At 40.3% G+C, this 22,837-nt stretch overlaps 1 long non-coding RNA gene across 1 annotated transcript in view; it reads left to right on the plus strand.

The window, feature by feature from the left end:
• The window catches only part of LOC144668142 (uncharacterized), an 85,513-nt gene extending 63,287 nt beyond the window's left edge, over window positions 1-22,226 (plus strand). Inside the window, exon 4 of the long non-coding RNA XR_013573429.1 lies at window positions 19,328-22,226. This is a non-coding gene — a long non-coding RNA (uncharacterized LOC144668142). The remainder of the gene's footprint in view (window positions 1-19,327) is intronic.
• The last annotated feature ends 611 nt before the right edge of the window (window positions 22,227-22,837 follow it).

The following is a 22,837-nucleotide window of genomic DNA, read 5'->3' on the forward strand; positions in this document are numbered from 1 at the left end:
CACACCATCCTGACTTGGAACTATATTGCTGTTTCTTCACTGTAGCTGGGCCAAAATCCTGGAACTCCCTCTGTAACAGCACTGTGGATGTTTCTACAACACTGCAGTGGTTCAAGAAGGCAACTCACCACCACCACCTTCTCAAGGGCAATTAGGGATGGACAATAAAATTGCTGGCCTAGCCAGTGACACCCGCATCCTGTGAAGAGAACAATAATAAAAAAAACAATAAAAATAGGAGAGAATTTCACAACTCAACATTGGCCAAGTTGTTCAGGTAATGAGGGTTGGATATTTTGACATGTCCAAACTGTGGCCCAGTGGCCAAATGGTGCTTGTAAGCCCTGACAATCCAACCTTCAAAATCCAGGTAATTCAATTCTATGTGCGTTCAACTCTCTGATTCCCTGGTTCCTTCTGCTTGAATATTGTGGGGCTGGAGGTTTGGAACGGGCTGCTCTTTGGACTGTTACCTCATTGGTGGATGAATCCTAAATCAGACTCCAAGATCTCTTAGTATCAACAAGCTGACAGATATGCAAAATTAATAGGAACATGGATTTAAATTGTATACAAGGCTCCCAAGGCCCCATGTGACATATATGACCCACAAAGACAAAAAGCTCGGCCATCCGTGAAGTAAGTAATCATTGGGCTAATATCTGTTGAAACAAGAACCTTGCTTCTTTAATATCAAGATTTTTTTCTTTTTTGGTGATTTTTTTTTTGTTCTCATTGGGGTGAAGGGATGTCAATGCTGGGAAATTAAGTATTTTCTTCCAATTCAGACATCCAGTGTCTACACAGTAACCAAATGCAGCCCTTGGGCAGAGCAGAGAAAAGTTCCCTCCACTCTTCCCAGGAAAGTGGTTAGCATTGTGCTCAGAAAAGCATGTTTTGGGGTATCAAGTGAGGGCAGGACAGGACTGGAGCTTTTGGTGCAACTCCCCATCAGTTAAGTCATCTGCAGTTTGGGTTCACACAGAATGAATGGCCACTTAGGGAAGGTAACAAAATAATGCTGGTAGCTGTGCTCCCTGTGCACCATTGATAATTAATATCTTCAGGAAAGATAGGGAGAACACTGGGGCTTGGGTGGAGGATGTAAGTTCAGGAGCTCCCATTCGCTCCAAAGACAAACCTCTAAACAGTACTGAAAAGAATCACTGCTCAGATCATTAGTGTTTGATGTAATAGTTCCATATATTTTCTAACCTGGTAAACAGTAGGAGGGGAGATTGGACACCTCAGGGAGGGGGATTGCTGTTCAGTATCCCATATTTATCAATTACAAGGACTTGGAAGTTGCTTGCGGCTAATAGTGTGAGTGCCTTTAATTAGCCGACTTAACAAATAGTTTTTTTCCTCATGCGATATTTTCTTTTCTTGTAGCAAGGGTGTAGGAAGGCAGAGCTGGAGGCCTACATTATTGAAAAATAATGACTATTGACATGTAGATTTATTTTATAAAGGTATTCTTGATATACCGATACTTTCAGCCTGTACTGATATTTTTCTGGCCTTCAATCACACAATTAGAATCCTTCTGTTATGAAGGAATTGGTAGCTGATGCTTCTCAGCTGACACCAAGAGAGGGGTTTCTTAAAATGATATCTAAAAGGGGAGTCAGTGGTCTACATGCAGCTGAATTCAGGGATCGAGTTAACTCTGTCCTGCAGTCTTTAATCAATCAATCTTCTCCCCACATGCCATCATAGAGAGTTCTCTACTTCTATCGATGTGATACCTTTAATTGTGGGGACCCCTTCCCTGCATGTGAATTTTTGTCCCATGATTTGGATGTGATGTCTAATTGCAGCAGCTCGGTAACAAAACAAATTGGTGGAAATATGCAGAAAAATTCTGAGAGGGCAAAAATGGGTTAATATTTTGAGTGCAGTCCATTCATTGAAGCTCATGGGTGTTTTTTTGTTCCTTCCTCTTTCTCCCTGTTATAATAGCTTTGTTGGTTATTGGCAAATTTATGCACATCCCTCTGTGATGTTTACAGTCCCTTGGGTGTAGGACCATGTGACTTGTGGTACGATTTTAAAGGGGCTGTAAGAAGCTGGAGAGTTTGGATGATTGTAAACAAATCTTTGAAGTTGGCAGGGTAGGTTAACAACCAGCTATTTAAGCATATGGGACCTGGACTTTATAAATAGAGGCATAGAGTTCAAAACCCAGGAAGCTATGCTAAACCTACATAAGGCACTAGTTCAGCCCCAGCTGGAGGATGGTGAGCCATTCTGCCACAATTCAGGAAGGATGTGAAACTTAGAGGAGGTTAAGAAGTGATTCACTAGAATGGTTCCGGGAATGACAGATTTACAGTTGCGTGTAAAGACTGTAAAGCTGGTGTTTCTCTCCTAACAGCAGAAAAAGATAATAGGAGGCTTGATCAAGGTATTTAGTATCGTGAAGAAATTAGATTGAGTACATAAAGAGAAATTGTTACCAATGGCTGAAGAGTCACCAGAGGGCACAAATTTAAAGGTGATTGGCAAAAGAACCAGAGGCAACAAGAGGAAGAAGTTTTTTAATGCAAGAGTGCTAAACCTATATAAGTTAGAATGCACTGCCTGATAGGGTGGTAGATTCAATAATGGCCTTTGAAAGGGAATTGAATAAATATTTGAAGGAGAAAGAATTGCAGGGCTTTAGTGAAAAAGCAGGGCAACTGGGACTGACTGGATTGTTCTTTGGAAGAGCCAGCACAAATCTGATGGGCTAAATGGCCTCCTTTTGTGCTGTACTGTTCTATGGTTCTTAATAACAACTTGCATTTGTATAACACGTTTAACGTAGTGAAGGTGTTTCGTAGGAATTCCATCAAACACCGAACCACAAAAGAGATATTTTGACAGTAGATCAAAAGCTTGCTCAAAGAGTGAGTTTTAAGGAACATAGAGAAGAGGAAGACATGCACAGGTCGAGAATGCCAGAGCTTAAGAGCCAGGCAGTGGAAGGTACCGCTGTGCATAGTGGAGTGATTAAAATCGGGGATGTGCAAGAAGTCAGAATAGATGGAGGGTTGTAGAACTGGAGGAGATTATAGAAAGAGGGAGAGATGAGGCCATTAAGAGTCTTGAAACAAGGATATTGGTATCCTTTTAGTTGATTTAGGCTTTATGACCTACAGGGTTAGTTAGTGTGTGGATTAGAATCTATCACATTATCTTTCATAGATTACATTAATTGTGGGTGAGCTTCATGAACCTTTGCTGTCTGCATGTGGTATTTTTGATGAACAATTCATGCAGACCACAGCCCTGATCTGTCAGCTTCCTTGGGGCTATTTCCTGCTTTTATTGGCAAAGGTTTCCTTAAATTTTTTAAAAAACTTTTTGAAATAGACATCTGAATTTATGACACATTGGGGTAGATTTTAAAGAAATACATGGAATAGATGGGTGCAGTAGGAATGCAGGCATGAAGTCAGGTCCAAATTGAGGGCTGGGCCTTATTACTGGGTGCACCACTGCAGCTCATCAGCTCTAGGCCAGCACAATATGAGGTAGCAGAAAGTTAGGTCTAGTGGAGTGCAAATGTGCAGGTGGCAGGGGGGGGGCAGGAGGAAAAATGGGTGGGGCAGCAGTGGCCCACCTTATTCTTGTGGATTCAAGAGGAGCACTCCTGGTCTTTGATCTCTGGCTGTTATTTAAATACTTGTGTTCAGGTGAAATAGTTCTGGCCTTTAAATTGAATTGGGAGAAAGGGTTGACCATTGTGGAATGTAGAACTTGTTCTCTATATATAAATGATCCGGGCTTGGGTACAATATTAAAATTTGCCCATGACACAAAAATAAGGAATGCAATACTATAAATAGAACTCTAGGCAATTTTGGGGAGATTTTAACAGGCTAGTAGATTTGGAAAATATATATTATATGAAATTTAATGGATATAAATACGAAATTATACAGTTTTGGAGGAAAAATTAGAAAACATTTACACTAAATGGTAAAAATTTAAAAGAACCAGAAAGGAACACTACACTTTATAAGTTGGGGGTGGGGTGCAAGTTGATAAAAGCTTTTGGGGTCTGATATTTTATGAAATGGTCTTTTAAATGTAAGTTTTAAGAGCAGGAGTAGGCCATTTGGCCCTTCGAGTCTCCTCTGCCATTCAATAAGATCATGGCTGATCTGACTGTGGTCTCAACTCTGCATTCCATCTATCTCCAATAGCCTTTGACTCCCTTGTTAGTCAAGATTTATCTACCTCTGCCTTAAAAATATTCAATGACACTGCCTTCATCAATCTCTGGGGAAGAGAGTTCCAAAGACTCATGACCCTCTGAGAAAAAATTCTTCTCATCTCCATCTAAGCGGGAGACCCCTTGTTTTTAAACTCTGTCCCCTAGTTCTAGTTTCTCCCACAAGGGGAAACATCCTTTCAGCATCAACCCATCAACCCTGTCAAGTCCCCTCATGGTCTTTTATGTTTCAATAAGATCACCGCTCATTTTCTAAACTCCAGTGGATACAGGCCCTGCCTACCCAAACTCTCCACATAAGATAACCCCCTCCCACCCCTGCCATCCCAGGTATCAGTCGAGTGAATTTTCTTCAAACTGCTAAGGAGACAAAAACTGTACACAGTACTCCAGATGTGGTCTCATCAACACCCTGTACAACTGTAGCAAAACATCCCTATTTTTATATTCCATTTACCTAGCAATAATCAACAATATTCCATTTGCCTTCCTAATCACTTGTTGTACCTGCATACCAACTTTTCCTGATTTATGTACCAGGACATCCAGATCCATCTGTACCTCAGAGTTCTGCAATCTCTCTCCATTTAAATAAGATGCTGCTTTTCTATTCGTCCTGCCAAAATGGACAAGTTCAGTTTCCCACATTATACTCCATCTGTCAACTTTTTTTGCCCACTCACTTAACCCATCTATATCCTTTTGCAGACTCCTTATGTCCTATATACAGCTTACCATCTTACCTATCTTTGAGACATCAGCAAATTTAGCAACCATACATGCGGTCCCGTCATCCAAGTCATTGATATGAATTGTAAATAGTTGAGGCCCCAGCACTGATCCCTGTGGCATTCCCCTCGTCACATCCTACCAACCTGAAAATGACCCATTTATGCCTACTCTCTGTTTCGTGTTAGCTAACCAATCCTCTATATATGCTAATATGTTACCCCCTGCATCATGAGCTCCTACTTTCTGCACTAACATTTGATGTGGCACCTTGTCAAATGCTGTCATAGAGTACAGAAACAGAGAGGTCATGTTAAACTTATACAAATTAATGGTTACATCATAATTTGAATATTCTGGACACCTTACCATGGGTAAGGTAACAGCAAGCATGCAGGAGAGACTCACAAAAATCATATCAGGCATGAGAGACTGTAGTTATGAGAAGAAATCAGAGAACCTGGAGATTTTTCAGTACAATAAAAAGTGTTAGAGAAGGTCCAAGAAAGATGTTTAAAACTGTGTTTAATATTGGGGAAAACTATTCCCATTGGTCAATGAGCTGGTAATGAGAAATATAAATATCAGTCCTTCATGGACTTTATAAAGGGCTAGAAGTTATTTCTCTTTTTTACAGAATTGTTAGGACATAGAATGTCCTAACAGAAATAATGATGGAACAGGATCTATAATAGCTTTCAAAAGGAGGTGGATAAATATTTAAAAAATATAATTACTAAAAGCCATGGGAAACATTAAGTAAGTAGAGAGCTCTTCTGGAGAGCTGGTGCTGGCAAGATAGGCTGAATGGCCCTCCCCTTGTATTGCAAATTCTAAGATTGTAATGGTCACTTGGGGGATGGTGGAGAGGATACCAACATGTTTAAAAACATTTATACTAACACACAGAAGTTTGAAAATACATTTAACACTGCGACATACTGCCTGGACTGGAAACAATTGTTCAAACTGCTTGTACTCCTCTCTGATAGTTTATCGTGTTGAAATAGTTCAAGCATGTTCCAGCCTTGAAACACACTCCTGGCCATTCACTGTGCAGAGGTATTGAAACACACCCCAGACATTTCAAACACATGAAAAGAAATTCAGTTGTTGATGGATTCCAACTGCGCACCATGCAGTGACAGAGCAAACTGCAGTGCATGGAGGTATAATTTTACTGTTATATTTTCTCAGATAGCCAACAGGGATTACTTGCAACAAGGAAAAATAAAACTCAGTGAATGTGTGTTGGTATTAATGATACTGATAATGTTGATAAAAGCATAAAGGATGCAAGGTTTTATAAAAGGGACATAAAGAACAGAAGCAAACAATATCACAAAGGATTGTGATGTGTTGTTATTGCTGTTTGAATGAGATAGACTTTTCATCTCCATTGAGGGCTCATTTACATTTGACAATGGATTTTTAGTAAGGGATTTACTCTCCAATAAATAGCGCACACCTGAGATGCATTTCATTCAATTTTTAAACATCCCCTTAATTTCTCTACAGTTCTCTTCACTTTTCTAGGTACTGATCATGCTCAGATACAGTTTCATAGGCACAAGCTGTCTTCCACACCTCTTTGTGAGTATTTGAAGACGATTCCATGATTCAGACATTACAGCTAAGCCCCATCCAGTAATTTATTTGACATCCACAAAGAGCAAGACTATGGTTGTAGCAATCAGGAGTGGATCTTGTCCTACTACAGTGGCACAGAGATCAGTTATGGCACTCGTACTGCCACCCAGGTTGAAGCGAACAAATACTATTCAGTACAAGAGCCATCATCTCTTACCCCAATTTTGCTTCTCTTCCATGTTCTTTCATGTTGTCTGTTTGAGTGGAGGAGTAGGCACTTTTACCTGGATTGTCATAACTCCATGCTTTGGGTAGCTGACAGGAGTCTTTTCTCACGGCCACTTCAGGGACAAACCATGCCATTTTCACCCTAGGACCTGGCCACCACTCAGCACCTCATGCGCAAACCAAAAATACACCCATTCACTGCATGATACTGCTTGTTGGCATTCCAAAACTCTATATATTTGCCTTAACATTTGTAACTGAACAAGGTGATGATCTATATATCTGGAAATGTTCTGTGGAATATAAAATGAAGCAAAGTGCCCATTTACACGCAAGCAGTAACATCAATTTGTTTGAATTCTGTGAAGGTTCAGAGGGAAGGATGGCTCTAAACAGCATACCATTATTTACACTGATAGTTGCTTGCAGCTTGTGAATTGCTGCTCACTGGATTCTGGGTTTAAAGTTGGCTGTCAATCTGAGGATTTGTACCAGGCTGGTGTGAATAGATTATTCTAAATCTGTCATTCTTAGCTATAAAAGGAATGAATGCGGCTGATAACCCAACACTGCCTACTGTGTGCTTGACCCGATTCAGGACTGAGGCTGGTGAAAGTGCTGTGAAAGCACATTCAATGTGGATCACCAGGATTATCCTGATCAAAACTGTACTTTCTTGCCAGCAGTACTAGCTTCATTGTACTAAGTCCAACTTTAGTTTCTGGCCCCTCATGGTGACATTTTAAACATACCTTCCCACAGACTCAGAATCCAATCCTTTTTTAACTTGAAAATGGATTCAGAATGTTGAATTTTCCCAACCCCAACTTTTAGATGCTCTGTTAATGCTTCTAATTGTCTTGTAACTTTTCCAGTTGGCAATGGGGAACAACCTGCATCACTTGACAACAGTATCTTCCCCAGTATATTTTTGGCCATTTCCTGAATTAATCAGTGTCATCTACAGCACTTGGAACTGTTGTGGTTGGCAAAATTTTACTATTGCAAACATGCCTTGCTTGTCCATAATAAGCACAACATCCTATGCACATTTTAGCATGTTGTAGCCTTTTTAAAGTCTCATTTTTATTGCACATCTGGTCAGAATTTACAGTCAATATTACTTTTAGCACTCCCTAGCCTTCAGTCTTTCCTGCAATTCAGGACCAATATAAGTCACAAGTGGCTACTTGAGTTGAAATAATAAAAAGTGGCTACGACAGTGGTGACCTTTTGTTTTCCATTTGGGAAGCTGGAAAATAGAAGGGAACTTGATAACACACTTCCACCTACTATTCCTTCTCTAAGAGTTGTTGTGGGATGCATACTGCTCTTTGCTGAGTGGTTACTACTATTGGTGTTTCATCTTTGACTGTTTCTCTTTGCCTACCATGATTACTTTATTGCCAAATTTACTTCAAACTACAAAAGCGGACTTAAGCCAAACATGTTTGACTGCCAATTCAGGCTAAAATTTAGAACTTTTTATGCCTCTATTTGGGACTGCAAAAAAACGTAGAACTTTTTATGTTTCTGGTTGGGACTGCAATGATCCATTATTGAATCTACTGCAATGTTTAATTAATTTCAGGATTTAGTCATTTCATTTGTTCAATCCCAAAACAACGCAGCAGTATAAGTCTTGCTTCTGAAAAGTGATGCTGCACCTCCGACCATGCAATGCTACCTCTAATGCCTTGGATAGAATCATCAAGGAGTCCTGTAGGTAATGTGAGAAAATGAAAAATGAATCAATTATAAACCTGTTAAACCATATACCAGATGTAATCAACTTAATTTATGCCTTGTAACACCCTACTGCCCTGATTCTTACTAGAATGGAATTTACAGAGGCTAATTCACAACCCTGAGCGTCTTTGAAATATAAGAACTTTTGGCACAGTGAAAGGCCATAAAGACCAACATGTCTCTCTTTTTTATAGATCTCAACTCCACCTATTCACTGAGAAAGAAAGAAAGATTATACAGAAACTTTCACACCCTCATGATGTCCCAAAGTGCTTTACAGCTAATGAAATAATTTTAAAATATAGTCACTGACATAATGTATGACACTCAGCAACATGCCTCAAATCCATTCTGTCTCCAAAGATATCTAATTGTCCCTAGACTCTAGTTATTCTGTCTGCTGAAATCTCCTACTTTGGTAATCTATTCTCCAACTGTATTACTGTTGAGTAAAAAAAAGTACCAAATGACTTTTGTTAGTAATTCTAGCTTCCTCACCTCTAACACTTGCCCTCTAACATTTTACCTGTTTGAGTATCAGGGCAGCTTTAAAGCATCAATTTATTAAGTATGTAAAAACAAGCTGGGAATAAGGATATTGAAAGGAACAATTAAAGTTGAGAAAGGTAAGGAAAAAATGAAGGCACTGTGTCAGAGAAAAAGTATGATGAATTGATGAAGGCAAACATATTTATAAAGTTGAATCTGTTGTAGTAATTATGCAAACATGATGCTCAAATTGGATTAGCCAAACCCCATTTATTTATATTAATTTGTTGGACTTTCTAACAATTATATTGATCAAGGTTGTGCTGGATTCCCCCTTTCCACCCCATTGCTACCTTCTAATGTTTCATAATATTGGTGAGTAGTATTTCAGAACAGTTATTCAACTCTTAAAACTGATTAGTTAGTCATTCAGCATCTCCTCCTCGATTTGCTCTTCAGCTCTTTAAAATGCTGGTTTTTAGCTGAAAGTGAATGGAATAAAACAAAGCACAGACAGTACAAATACTAGCTTTCTAAGCAATGTAGTGGTTAGGGAAGACTGAGCAGCTATTTAATTTGTCACTCAGCATTACAGTTCACAACAGGGAATGCCAATACTGATCAATGGATTATAGTGTTTATTTGGGCTATTGAACAACTCAATCTCCAGAGCTAACTTAGACAATGGTGAACACATATAATAATCAAGGACAGATACACAGGGATCTGTATTTGCTCTATTTAATAAGCAAATATGCAGGGTTTCAGTTTCCTGAAGTGAGGTGAGTCTCAGTCCGTGAACTGCTCTTGAGTTCAAACCCATGCACTCAGCTTTGTAACTCCAAGGGAGCTGACTTTTCATTAATGTTCTGGCATTTGGTTTACAGCCAACATCGTTTGATTCAGAATCACAATTGACTTGCAACTTCATGGCGCTCAGAGTATTGTACTGTTCCGCGCAACACTGGATGGGCCAGTATGGTCAAATGGGAGTACAGGCATCAAATGCAACACAGCGTATGATTGGCAAAAAGTAATGAGAAATCTAGATAAAGGGCATGGACTGATAGTGCAGAACAACACCACAATTAACAAGAGTATGAAAAAATGGATCTAGATTCATCTATACATTGACATTCTGGATCTAGGTCTGTCTGCATATTGTCAATGCAGAGCAAATGGCTTGATTTTCCTTGTACACTAAACAGAATTTCTAGTTCACTTCTGAGTTATACAATACCTACAGAACAGAACCTGCTGATAGTGAATTTCTAATGGCATCTGGAGATCACATGGCATTATTTGAATAAGAACAACCAGTTCTAGTATCCAGGATAAAATACTTCCACTCAACCCACATCTCTAAACAGATTAACTGGTCATTTTTGTCCTCCTCTGCTTGTGGGCCCATATTATGGACTGGTTGCTCGCTGCATGTGGCTGCATAACAACAGTGATTCTGCTTCAGAAGTACTTTGGTTGGAATGCAGGTTGAGATATTTTGAGGATATGAAAGATGCCACATGAAAGAAAGTTATTGTCTTTTCACTGTCTGTCTCGTGTCTCATTTCTTCTACCTCTTGTTTGCTATCTTTCTTCTCTTTCCCCCCTTTGCCTCCCTGCTCCCCATTGAAGACAACAGTTTTGTTGACTTGTGAACAAAGCTGGAAAGAAAATCTCAAAGAACAAAGCTGGAAAGAAAATCTCAAATCTATGGTCCATGTGCTCCTGTGTTGAGATTATCATCTGTGGGGGCTGAGGAAAGTTCAATGGACAAATATTCTGGATCTTGTGCAGGGAGTGTTAAGTATTGGGGGAGGGGAGTTGGGGGTGCTTGGGTGGAGACCATCATCCATGATGGGACAGATTGCGATGAGCTATGGAAGGAAATTAAATATGTGAGTAGGGTCCAGAGTCAGGTGCACTATACATGGTTCAGTGAAGGAATAGGATTGATGGACACAATGGCACCTTCTCACACGTTTTCCAATGTTTTTACTGCTCTATGGAGTAAAGGTGAGTGCAACTTACAGGGATGAAAATGAACAGAAGTAGAAAGGCTAGTGAGCATGCATAAATGACTAAGCACCATTTTAGGAAACAATTCTTTCAATGAACTTATTCAGAATTTGGGCACATCTGAATTTGATTCCTATTCAGTGACCTAGCCATCACTTTGGTTGATAACACAAAGATAAGTTTAGATGAGAGGCCATTTGTCCTATCTAGCTCATCCTTCCATAGAAATCTATAATCTTTCATCACAGCATCCAGATGTTCTGTTCCATTATCCTACTTGGAGATCATTCATGTAATGATCACTTTGTAAGGAGAAATGTTTCTTGATATGATCCCTTAATTTATATCTTTTCCAATTTGTTCCCCTGTTACTTTTCCTGCAGTTGTGATGTAAATTAAAACAGTGCATTGGAATTTTTTGACTTTGGTGTTTTATGCACTGCTTTATGAGTTTCCCTCAGCTTTTACTTAAATTGATAAACAAAAGTGAAGGGTTAAGATCTATATTGAAGAGAAAAGAAATGTAGTGACCAGATGAAGCCAAATTTGGATCCCAATGCTTATAGTTCATATATGAAATGGAAGAAGAGGAGGTTTATTTTTTATTCATTCATGGGATGTGAGTGTCACTGGCAAGGCCAGCATATATTTCCCTTGAGAAGTTGATAGTGAGCAGCGTTCTTGAACCATTATAGTCCATGTTGTTTAGTACAGTCAGAATGTTGTTAGGGAGAGAGTTCCAGGATTTTGACCCAGTGACTGTGAAGGATGGCGTGTGACTTGGAGGGGAACTTGTAGGAGTGGGGGTGGGTGGGGGGGTAGGAGTGGGGGTGGTGGGTGGAGTGCAGAGTGTGGTCTGCTGCTGTTGTCTTTCTAGGTGGTAGAGGTCACAGGTTTGGATGATACTGTCAAAGGAGATTTGGCCTCAACTTTTCTGTAGCAATGAAGAGCCAACCCGTGACCCATCGCTGTGGGTCTGGACTTACATGTAGTCCAGACTAGGTAAGGATGGCAGATTTCCTTCCCTGAAGGACAAGAGTGAATCTGTTGGGTTTTTATGACAATCTGATAGTTTCATAATCATCGTTACTGAGACTAACTTTTTATTTGAGATATATTAATTAGTTGAATTTAAGTTACCCAGATTGCCCTGGTGTGATTTAAACTCATGTCACTTACTCTAGGTCTGGGGATTACTAGTCCAGGGGTGAGAAAGATTGAGTTACAGTAGGAGGTTGTGCATTGAACTGTGATTTCAACATTGAGTGCAGGGAAGAAAATGTATGACTGGCGGGGAGGGGTTCGGGCGGCGGGGGGCGCTTCAAGTGTTTAATTGAAGTTTGGGAGAAGTGATATTTAGTCCACAAAAATCGATGAGAAGCTGCAGAATGCAAATGAAATAAGAAGGAAATGATGGATACAATGGTGCAGAATTTTGCAAAAGTGATCCGGGCACTTCCAACTCCCTCATGTTTTCTCTCTAATCTTTTTTGCCATTTCTATTGTACTACTCATTTCTTTCCCCTTCCGCACCCCTGGTAGGAGATGGAAACAGAGACAGGCAGGATGCAGAATTCCTAGGCACAGTGATTTAATCAAATTCTTGACTCTGTGATAGAATCAGCAGCATTCCGAGGGGCTGGAAGCACTGTAGTCGTTCTCTGCAAATCGAAGTTTTGCTTCGGAATGGGCTAAACTCGGCCTGGATGCGGCAATATTGGGAGGCTGGACTTCAGAGCTGGGGGTGGAACAGGGATTTTGTTGGATGACGCCACATTTTAGGATGCAGACTTTGGCGCACAATCTGTGGTTGGGATTTGATAATCTTTGCGCTGTGGCCTCCTTAAACTTCCACAGTAGCTCCAGATTTTCATAGATCAACGGATATCCGCTTGTTTCTGTTCTGAAAATGGAGTTCTGCGCACAGACGTGTCAAACATGTTTGGATTAAATCCAAGTTTTCGACCTATAAACTTTCGTTGGCTAAAAAAGCATCAAATGGTTCCGCTCGAGATTTTGGAGGGAAGACTCCGCCCACCTCCGTATGGATTCAAACTCAATATTAATGCAAAAATAATTTTTATTTTGTAACGAAGTACAAAATGTAGGGCCGCGGCCGGATTAAATGGAGCAAGATTGAATTAGTGAAGAGAGTACAGAATCGGATCCAACTCAGCAATTTGTCCTGGCCATCCTTGCAGATATCCTGGTTTTGCTCCTGCAAGAGTTAGCAGTGTCTGGGGAGCTGATTTGTTCCTGTTTGAGCAGATGGTGGGGGGATTTGCAATGTTCAGGGCGGCGTGAGGTGTTTTGCAGATTAGGAGGGTGTTTCTCACAGGAGTTGGACGCCTTTGTTCCGCAGTGAAGTTTCCCTCAATTTAGTTCAATGCGATCGACGGTAATAGGCTGGGGAACAAATGTCTTTCTGTACCTGATGGACGGGCCTTGAACGCTGTTTAGACATTGATGATTCAAATCCTTCTCTGCAAACTTTGCATTTCAAAAGGAAAGGACAGTCTGAGACTGGAATTTCCTCTTTTAAATCTTACTTCTGCTTGTTATTGATTTTATAGGAGCAAAATGGGGAAGATTGAAGAGCGTTTGATAGAGTTTGAGCTTTCAATTAAACCAGGTTATAAATAGTGGCTGTTGGCTGCTGTTCGTGCGGTCCATTAGAATTTGTCTTTAAATTTCTCTTTGTGGGAGAACCATCTCCATTGCTGTGAGATTGTTAGACTAGCATTTCCCTCATAAAAAATCATGAACAAATCAGACTTTCGATATGTGATTTCAGCGGGTATATCTTTTGAGAAAAAGAGTAATATTTCAACTGTGTCTTGCACTGAACCTGAAAGTGCAAATTCTCTACGAGAATGGTTGCGACTTTTGCCTTCAGAACAATGATTGCCCCAGAAGTTAATGCACAGTGGAACCGCTTTGAGATGTTTCTATAATCGGGCCAGGCAGCAGAATCCTATCTGCTCCTATTTTTTTTTCACCTGGTCCTTGTTTGGGGTGGTTGAAATTGTGTGCATAGAGAGTGTTGGAAATGGCCATCTTAATACTGTTGCAGCGTTGGTGGACACGTCCTACATCAGCAAACCTAGGTCTGTTGGTACCAGCAACTTGAGCTTTGAGTAAATTAATGTGAGACGGTGTTAAATTTGCGTGACCTGCCCCTTCCCCACCCCGATCCATAGTATGCAACTCTATGATGCACAAAATGCTTGGACATTCCAGCTAAAGTACACTTTAATAACTATTCCCTTTAGATTGTATCGAATTAGCAGCACTGATCTATACTGCCAGCTGGCAGTGCACTCCACAACCCCATTTAAACACATAAACAGAATTCCGCTTACTGAGACCGCTGGCGATTTTTTTTTTAGTGTTATTTAAAGTATTACCATAGAGCTGGCTGCCCTGCCCGGCCTATTATTTAAATACATACAGATTCAAGTTTGCATGAGTCACAATGGAGGTGAAGCACCAAGCTATTGACATAAAAGCAAAATACAGTGGACGCTGGAGATCTGAAATAAAACCAGAAAGTACTGGAAAAACACAGCAGGTCTGGCAGCATCTGTGGAGAGAGAAACAGAGTTAACGTTTCGAGCCCAATATGATTCCAAGCTCTTGAGGCCGCTTCAGGTGGTGTCATGTCACTTACCAATTTACAAACCGAGCTCGAATTGTGTGCATTGAGAAGAATAACACATCTTTTTTTCAATTTCCCATTCTGGACAGGTGGGTGGTGCTGCCCATCCCTGGATGTCTTTGAGAAGGTGGTGTCGAACCTTCTTTCTGAACTGCAGCAGCCTGTGTGATGAAGATGTTCCCACAGTGCTGTTTGGTGGGAGCCTTCCAAGATTTTGATCCAGTGACACTGTGACAAGTCCACTTGCCTGGATGAGTGCAGCTCCTACAACACTCAAGAAGCTCGACACCATCCAGGACAAAAGCAGCAACTTGATTGGCACTCCATCCAGCACCTTCAACATTAGCTCCCTCCATCACTGATGCACAGTGGCAGCAGTGTGTACCATCCACAAGATACGCTGCAGCAACTCACCTTTGATAGCACTTTCAACCTTGCGACCTCTGCCGCCTAGGACAAGCAGATGAATGGGAACACCACCCAGCAAGCTCCCTTCCAAACATCCTGACTTGGAAATATATCGCTGTCCCTTCATTGTTGCTGGGTCAAAATCCTGAAACTCCCTTCCTAACAGCACTGTGGGTGTTCCTACAACACATGGACTGCAGCGGTTCAAGAAGGCAGCTCACCACAATCTACTCAAGGGCAATTAGGGATGGGCAATAAATGCTGGCCCAGCCACCGACATCCACATCCCATGAATGAATTTTTAAAAACCGTGATAGACAGGCGGTTTGTGACTTGGGGGGGAAGTTGGAGGAGATGGTGTTCCCATGCACCTGCTACCGTTGTCCTTCAGATGGTGGAGGTTGCATGTTTGGGAGGTGCTATCTAAACGATCTTTTATCAGTACAGAGCTGCAGTATAGGTAGCCGACCAGGATCAGTGGCTGTGAATAAAAATGAGAAGTTAACTCTGATATTAACATATGATTATTTCTCTACAGTTTTGCAACAGCTTCTTGGTGATGCCACAATACTATTACTAATGTGATAACAGGATCATTATGACATTACAAAGATGCATCATCTTCTTCAATGTATTTCTATATAATTAAAACTAACACTAATTAATGTAAAGGTAATTTACAAATACATTTGAGCATGGAGTCAGAATATGTAATAGAAAATAATGGCAAATGGGGAAATGACAGAGCAATAGTGGGCTATTCTGTTTATGTCGAAAACGAGGAGCCATTGCTTCACTATACAAAGTGCGATTCACCAAATATTTTATATTTTCTTTGTCTAACGGAGTTTCAATAACAATTATACGGGGAGAGCTTCAATGCTGCTCAATTGCATCATATGAACTAGCCCTTATTCTGAAAGAAAAACAGGGAGGCTGCTATGGTGCTGCCTTGCTAAATATGGAACAATCCTTTACATTAAGATAGGGTATGCAATTCAAAGATCTGTCCTCAAAGCCAAATATTGCGTTTCTAACTAGAATATCGGGATAGATGTATGGCTCTGAAAAATAAACAGGACCGCCACTGAAAAACAGCCCAAATGTCATATTATTCACTGGATGAAAAGCCAATCACAGGACGTCAGTTCCTGGGTAGGCTGTGCATTGTACCAATACGGCAGTGAATGAGCGAGGAGTATCACATTCGTTGTTAAACACAAGTGTGGACATTGTACGTGTGACGAGGCAGGTTAGTCATATTGGGATTGGTATATTTAGGAAAAGTGAATCTATTGTAGTTAAAAACCTTAACATGAGAGGTTGTGAAATCTTCCGCTTCAGAACAGGTCCTGACGCCCGTCCTCAACAACAGCAAACATGAAGAGAAATCATGTTTTACATTGTCTTTATTGTAGCTTTCCAGGGAGGGGCGGGGGAAACAGACACCAAGCAGAAATTGTAGGAAGGTTAGGGGAGGTGACTGAAGTAGGGGTCAAACAGTTGAGTTTTGAGAAATATAGCAAAAGGATGGAGTTTAAGAGGAAAATTCTGGAGAGCGGAATGAGCTCCATAGCCGCAATGTGTCCAGGGTCTTGGATGGGAAATTTAAACTTGTACCGGAAACGGGAGGATGTGTGTTATTAGCCTCAAATGCGCTCATTTGCAAAATTAAACCACAATAACACGTATCGCCCCACTTGAAATCTGAGTGTCCTTCAGTGTGTGTCCTCTGTGTGCATTGTTGCAAAGTATTCACACAATGAAAAGGTTCATTGATAAGATTGCGTTGAATGATGCAGCAGGTTGCATGCTGGACTAGGGGATAAAGACCTAATTAAAGCACAAGGCGAGATCTTTAATTAGCTCACAACTCCCTATGCAAGCATAAATCCTAGTGGACAGTTACCATTTATTGGTTGTGGTCAGTCAATCTGTTCAATGAAAATCAAACTCCATTTGCATCAACTGAGAACTCACTTTCCTACCGACTGTAGCCCTCATTCACTGTAAATTAAAAAAATACGAAGGCAGTGCCCTGTGTAAATGTGCAAGCCAACTCATGTAGAGGATTGATACAAATCTACGAATTTCTGTTTCTCCGCCCCCAAACACATTCAACGCAGGAGCATTCAACTGACAAGCATTTTTATATCGTTTTAAGGGCGGCCCATGTGAAGTGGTGGTATTGGAAAGATGATGGTTTAGCACTCAGCAAGTATCCGGTTAACGCAGATCCACAACTTCTTTTTCTCTATTGATGAAACCGATCTGAAGTTAACCAGAACTAGAGCAAAGTTTAAAGACATAAATTACAATAGATTACCAGTACGTCTTTCAAGCTCAATTCTTTCAGTTGTTTCCACTCTCAAAGTAAAACACTTTAAAGTAAATTGTTATAGCCCCTTATATGAATATGTTGCACAAGTTAAAGCCAAGCACTGATCTCTGGGCTGCTCACTTGGTGTTCACTGCGTTTAATCCTACCGTTTGAAACACAGTGGAGATCATTTAATTTCCTGGGGAGATCCTCTATAAAATCCAACCGTGAAAACAGGCACAAATCTGATAACCAGCAGATTGATTGTCTTAGCCTAAAGTGAGATTTTAAGAAAGTGAAAGAGAAACTCACATGTGGGAAAGTGAACCAAATCACTTTGCCCAGCACCTAAAGTAACCATTTTGCTACATTGAATGCTGAAACTTGCATTGAAATCCAATGAAACGCTGTTCCTTCGGAATACCTTTGCTCTAATTGTCACAGTTCAAAGTGTCATGTTTGTGTGATTTTGGCTGGGAAAGACTCCAGTGTACAATTTCGAAGAGGCAGAGAATCAGCAAGAGTGAGCGATCGTTTGGAATTTGAGCATCTCCTGTGGGATGTGTGTCTGTCACATCCCATTAAAATAGTTCATTTGTAGTATTGATGCTGGGGTTGCTTTGTTTGCTAATTCTGTTCTTTTCTGTAGAGCAGCTGAATCCGTTTAACCTATACTATGGCATGCACTTTATGTTCCAAAGTTGTGTTTTTGAAGGCTGGCTTGATAGCATTATTTATGAAAAGTGCAGGATTTACAATCTATGTCTTATTTTGTGTGAAATCTGTGGCACATTATCGAAATGAATAAACTTACGTCAATTGAAAGAGCTGGCAAAAATGGAGTCCGATTCATGAAATACCGGAAAACTGGGCTCTTTATGTGTGTGTGTGTGTGTGTGTGTGTGAGAGAGAGAGAGAGAGAGAGTGTGAGTGTGAGGAGGCGGATATAGAGATTTACAGTCACGATACTTGATGCCAAATTAAATTGTTTAAAGTTGGAATAGTATGGACATGAAATGCAGACGAACAACAAAATTAACGTTTTCTTTCCCTTCTTGGATCTCCAAATGAAAGTCCCATAGAATTGTAGAATTAAAAACAACAAACAAAAAGATGCCATTCGGCCCATTGTATCTGTACCGGTTCTTTGCTATAATAATAAGAAAAAAACATCTTCACAGCCCTGATTTCTCACCGTGTCCCCATCTTTTCTTTGGTTTCGTGTATTTATCCATTTTTTTTCTCTCAAGATGCAATGGTTTCCATCTCAACTATGGCAAAGAATTATAAATTCCATCAACTCTCTCCCTAAAGAAACGTCCCTTAACCTCTCTCCTCAATTTATTAATGACAATCCAGTGAAAAGACACAGCCTTTTCCCTCTTCGCCCTCTCAAACCTCTTCAGAATAAAAAAAAACACTCAGTTGTCTCTTGTCTTGCCCAGTGAAATCAATCCTCGTTCCAGTGTCTAAAGTCTCTCCTCACACCTACAGTTTCCCATCCCTGGCATCATCCTGATGAATCTATGCTGTAAGTTTACTATTTGTTATTGTTATTTCCGTATTTGGCACCAGGTACTCGATGCAATGAAAACAAGTACAAAAAATGGATAGGTTGTATTCCTATATATTACACCCCTATCTATGACACAAGAATGACCAGTAAGGCTGCTACAAAAACAGGCCGGACACAATAACCTGTTTCTGTTCTGCAAAATGCCATAAAAATGATCCATTAAACTATAATATTGTCGTGAGGTTGTCCTAAACCTTTATCTATAGATTCTAAGCATGAGCTGTTGTGCCAGCGACGTTAACCCACATTTCTCTTGGGCACGTTTACAGAGAAACCAAACAGCCCAAATTCAGTGCTGTCTTGGCATTTCTTCATAGGCTATTGTGTTTTATTTTACAGGTTTCCAGAAGAGCTGCCGTTACCAAAGGTGAATTGCCCCAGGACGCCAGACCACAGGGGAAACAGAATGAGGAGGAACACGTAAAGATTACAACATGCACACTGCAAAAAGGCTGAAGACCTGAAGCCTTGGAGAAAGATGGGATGTACTACTGGCCTTTGTATTTTGGACTACTTCATAGGCGAGGACGTTCCTTGCAGACTCAGCACTGATATTTATTCATAATTTGACCACTGAAACAAACACTTCCTGTTGGGGAAGGGCCTTGTCTTTCAGCCCTGTGCATTTTATTGTAAATGATATCAACAAGCTGTTTTTCCTTAGCTCCTTAGATCTATGCTATTCCTTTCCCCAATCAGCATCAGGTCCATTAAGGTCAATTTCATAGACTCACAATCAAAGATCTGTGTTTGTGATAGGGCTGCGGTAGAAGCGGTTCGGTCAATAAGTACATCACAGCTTAATAGCACGCATGGGAAAGGAGGCGTCATCACGACAAAAACTGAAAGTAAGAAGCAAATATTCCTAATGAGCTCATTGAGGTCAAGTTGCTCTAAATGGAGGAGGCGGTCTTGGTTTGTTTTCGAACCCATGTATGCTTGTATGGTGGGAATATTTCACAGCAGCCGTTGCTAAAATTCGTATATGAATTTGAATATATATCAGTTTTAGCAAAAAGTTTGTAAACATTTTGTAATTTATTTGATAGAGAAGAAAATTAATCTTTACCCTGCTGTAAATCTATATGTGGACATAATAGAAATTGCATATTGCAGGCTCCCAGTTTACATATTTTTCTGTACACGTTCTATGCTCTGCAGTGTTGCCTCTTGCTGGGGGAGGGTTCCACTGTTTACCTGCTGATAGCTTGTCCAATGGCTCTACCTTCATGTGTAAAGGTTCCGTGTTGGGAACAATTGGCTATTCCAGTGCAAAGTGCCTCTGGCGTTGCATCGTAATTGAGAAAGAAAGCCTTTATTCCTCCTCCCAACTGTACCCCCTCCCCCATCCCCGATTCCGCTCAAACTCATGTGCAATTTGCTGACTGAAAATTCTGACATGAACCAGCGCAATATGGCAGCTTTTTAAAATGTTGTCCTTTAGAAAATATTTACTTTGAAAACAGCCCTTGATACCTTTAAGAGCTTGATCAAAAAGCTTGATTAAAACAAACGAAAATGTGTATCACAAAAAACAAGCACGTTAAATCAGTGTCAACCCAACACTTGCGAGTAACCCAATTTCAAATGACTGAACATGAGTTTTGAAAGAAACATACAGTACCATTTTCTAGTTATATTGGTGCACAGTAATCAGTAAATTCAGTAGTAAACTTAAAAAGAAATAAAAGTTTTTCAAAACATACCTATTAATATTCTTACACCGAAAGAAAAATCAACTTTGGAGCCTCGTTGAAGGCCTGCATTGAGCAGAAACACAATAGTGATTAAATTATGCTGGGGGCGTGGTTGGATTTTTGGGTCTTATGGGTGCGGCCAGATCAAGCACGACATTTTTAAAGCTAGCACAAAAGATTAGCAGAAACTCAAATTGTGCTGAACCTAATTTGCGCTTAAAATTCCACAGTCTTTTTGCGCCAATTACACTGATATTACGCTGATAATCGAATGCAAACTCCAAACCCAAGTGTGAACAGGTTGTGAAGGGCATCACAGTGTGGGCAAAATGCACTTGCTCGTTGGGGGGTCAATGAGCAGGAATCAGGAGGAGGAACTCAGGTGGTTTCCTCTTCAGCCCGCCCCCAATCTTGGAGTGCAGTGGCCATGGCTTCCAAGAATTTCAGTGTGAGCACGTGTATTTAAAAGAAAAAAAAAGAAAAGACTTGCATTTACATAGAGCTTTTCAGGAGCAGCGGACGTCCAAAGCGCTTTTCTCTGTACACTTGTTGAACCAATATCTCCACCGGGTATGAAATGCAACTTGTTCAGCGCCGCTAGTGTTGTCCTGACTGAATTTAGCTCACTCAACGCTGTGAAGGAATGAATTAAACCTGGGATCACCCTGCATCTGTATGGCTAATAGACATGGAGCAAGAACTAAATATTAAGAGGTTTCCAACGGAAGAGTTTTTAAATTGAAATATTTCCAGTCCCATTCTTCTACAAAAAATTCCTAGTTAAATTTGGTGCCTATTATAAATCATCAACTGAAACAATGAAGACACAGAAGAGAGCATCATTCTGTGCTTTGGAAATTATCTTTTAAATAGAATATAAATAAATGACCAAAAGCCACTTAGGTGAATATTGAAAAGTGTGTTCGTAATGTACACCAATAGATTATCTATTTTTATCCGGAAATAGATTAATTGCTCCTCCGCTTACGTTTCCATGTTACACCTTCTCACTCATCGTAAGGGAATGTTTATTCCTTATATGTTTGCAGTGGGTCAAACCTACCCCTTCAATGGCGTAATTAACAATACAGTGTATGAACCAATATCTGGAAAACACTATGTTGGAATACCTTGAAGGTGCTCCAGCGCCGCATGTCATTATACTATGGGTATCTTTTGTGGTTGCTTTCTACCAGAGGTACATCATGCACAGTAGAAGAAAGCGGGGTTGCCTATGGAAGTAAATATTTGGTGCTTTGGTTGGGAACAGTTTCAAGCCAAATCAGCGGCCGGAGATCTGTGCCGACGAATTACTGTAGTCTGATGCTGTTAAACCCAATTGTTTAGATTAAACTGTTCACTGGGAGTAAATCCGAGTCCAGGTGGATGCACCGATCTATGGACGATCTATCCAAGGTTTTCAAAGAGTATCGTACACTGTTTACACAAATTTCTCCACCGGTTATATAGAGGAGCTTTCTGATTAAAAATGTAATGCCTGTTGAGCTTTTCTACAATAATTCTCCAATAAATTCTCATTTCTGATTAACTTCTTGGTTTGTTCTCGCTGTTATTTTTGGACACTATTTCATGTATGTTTATTGCAAAAATAAATACTCTTGTCAGATATCGGCTTGCAGAGGACAGAGGAACTTGCAAACATGTGGGCTTGACCTTCCATCAGCCCCACTGGCTATAAAGAAAACTGCTTGCAATTAGTGTCGAATGGTTAATTGAATTGTCAGTCTCGGTCAGTGAAAGGGCGCAGTGTCTCATTGGGAAATTCGTTTCTTTCACAATCATGTAGAAAATAGAACCGAAAATAAGAATGTTCAATATTCTGTTGAGCAAAGGGCTTCAACTACCTTAATTTTTCCAACGATCTTTTAGTTTTCCATGGTTTTGCTCAATTTGTTTTCTTTCAATGTTAAAAATAATATTGCAGTTATAAATAAATAATTCATGCTATTGCACACAATTGCCCCCAGCACATACCCCCTGGCTATTCGAAGCTTTGCAGTAGACTGATTGAACATCAAAGCGAGTCACCGCCCACTCCTATAATTATTTTATTAACATACTGTAATAGCAATGGTCAATTCGTCAATTATAGTTGTTTCATTGGGGGAAAGATAGCTGTTTACATGTACAG

This window comes from Cetorhinus maximus, chromosome 26 (assembly GCF_964194155.1).
Source record: "Cetorhinus maximus chromosome 26, sCetMax3.hap1.1, whole genome shotgun sequence".
NCBI classification, from domain to species: Eukaryota; Metazoa; Chordata; class Chondrichthyes; order Lamniformes; family Cetorhinidae; genus Cetorhinus; species Cetorhinus maximus.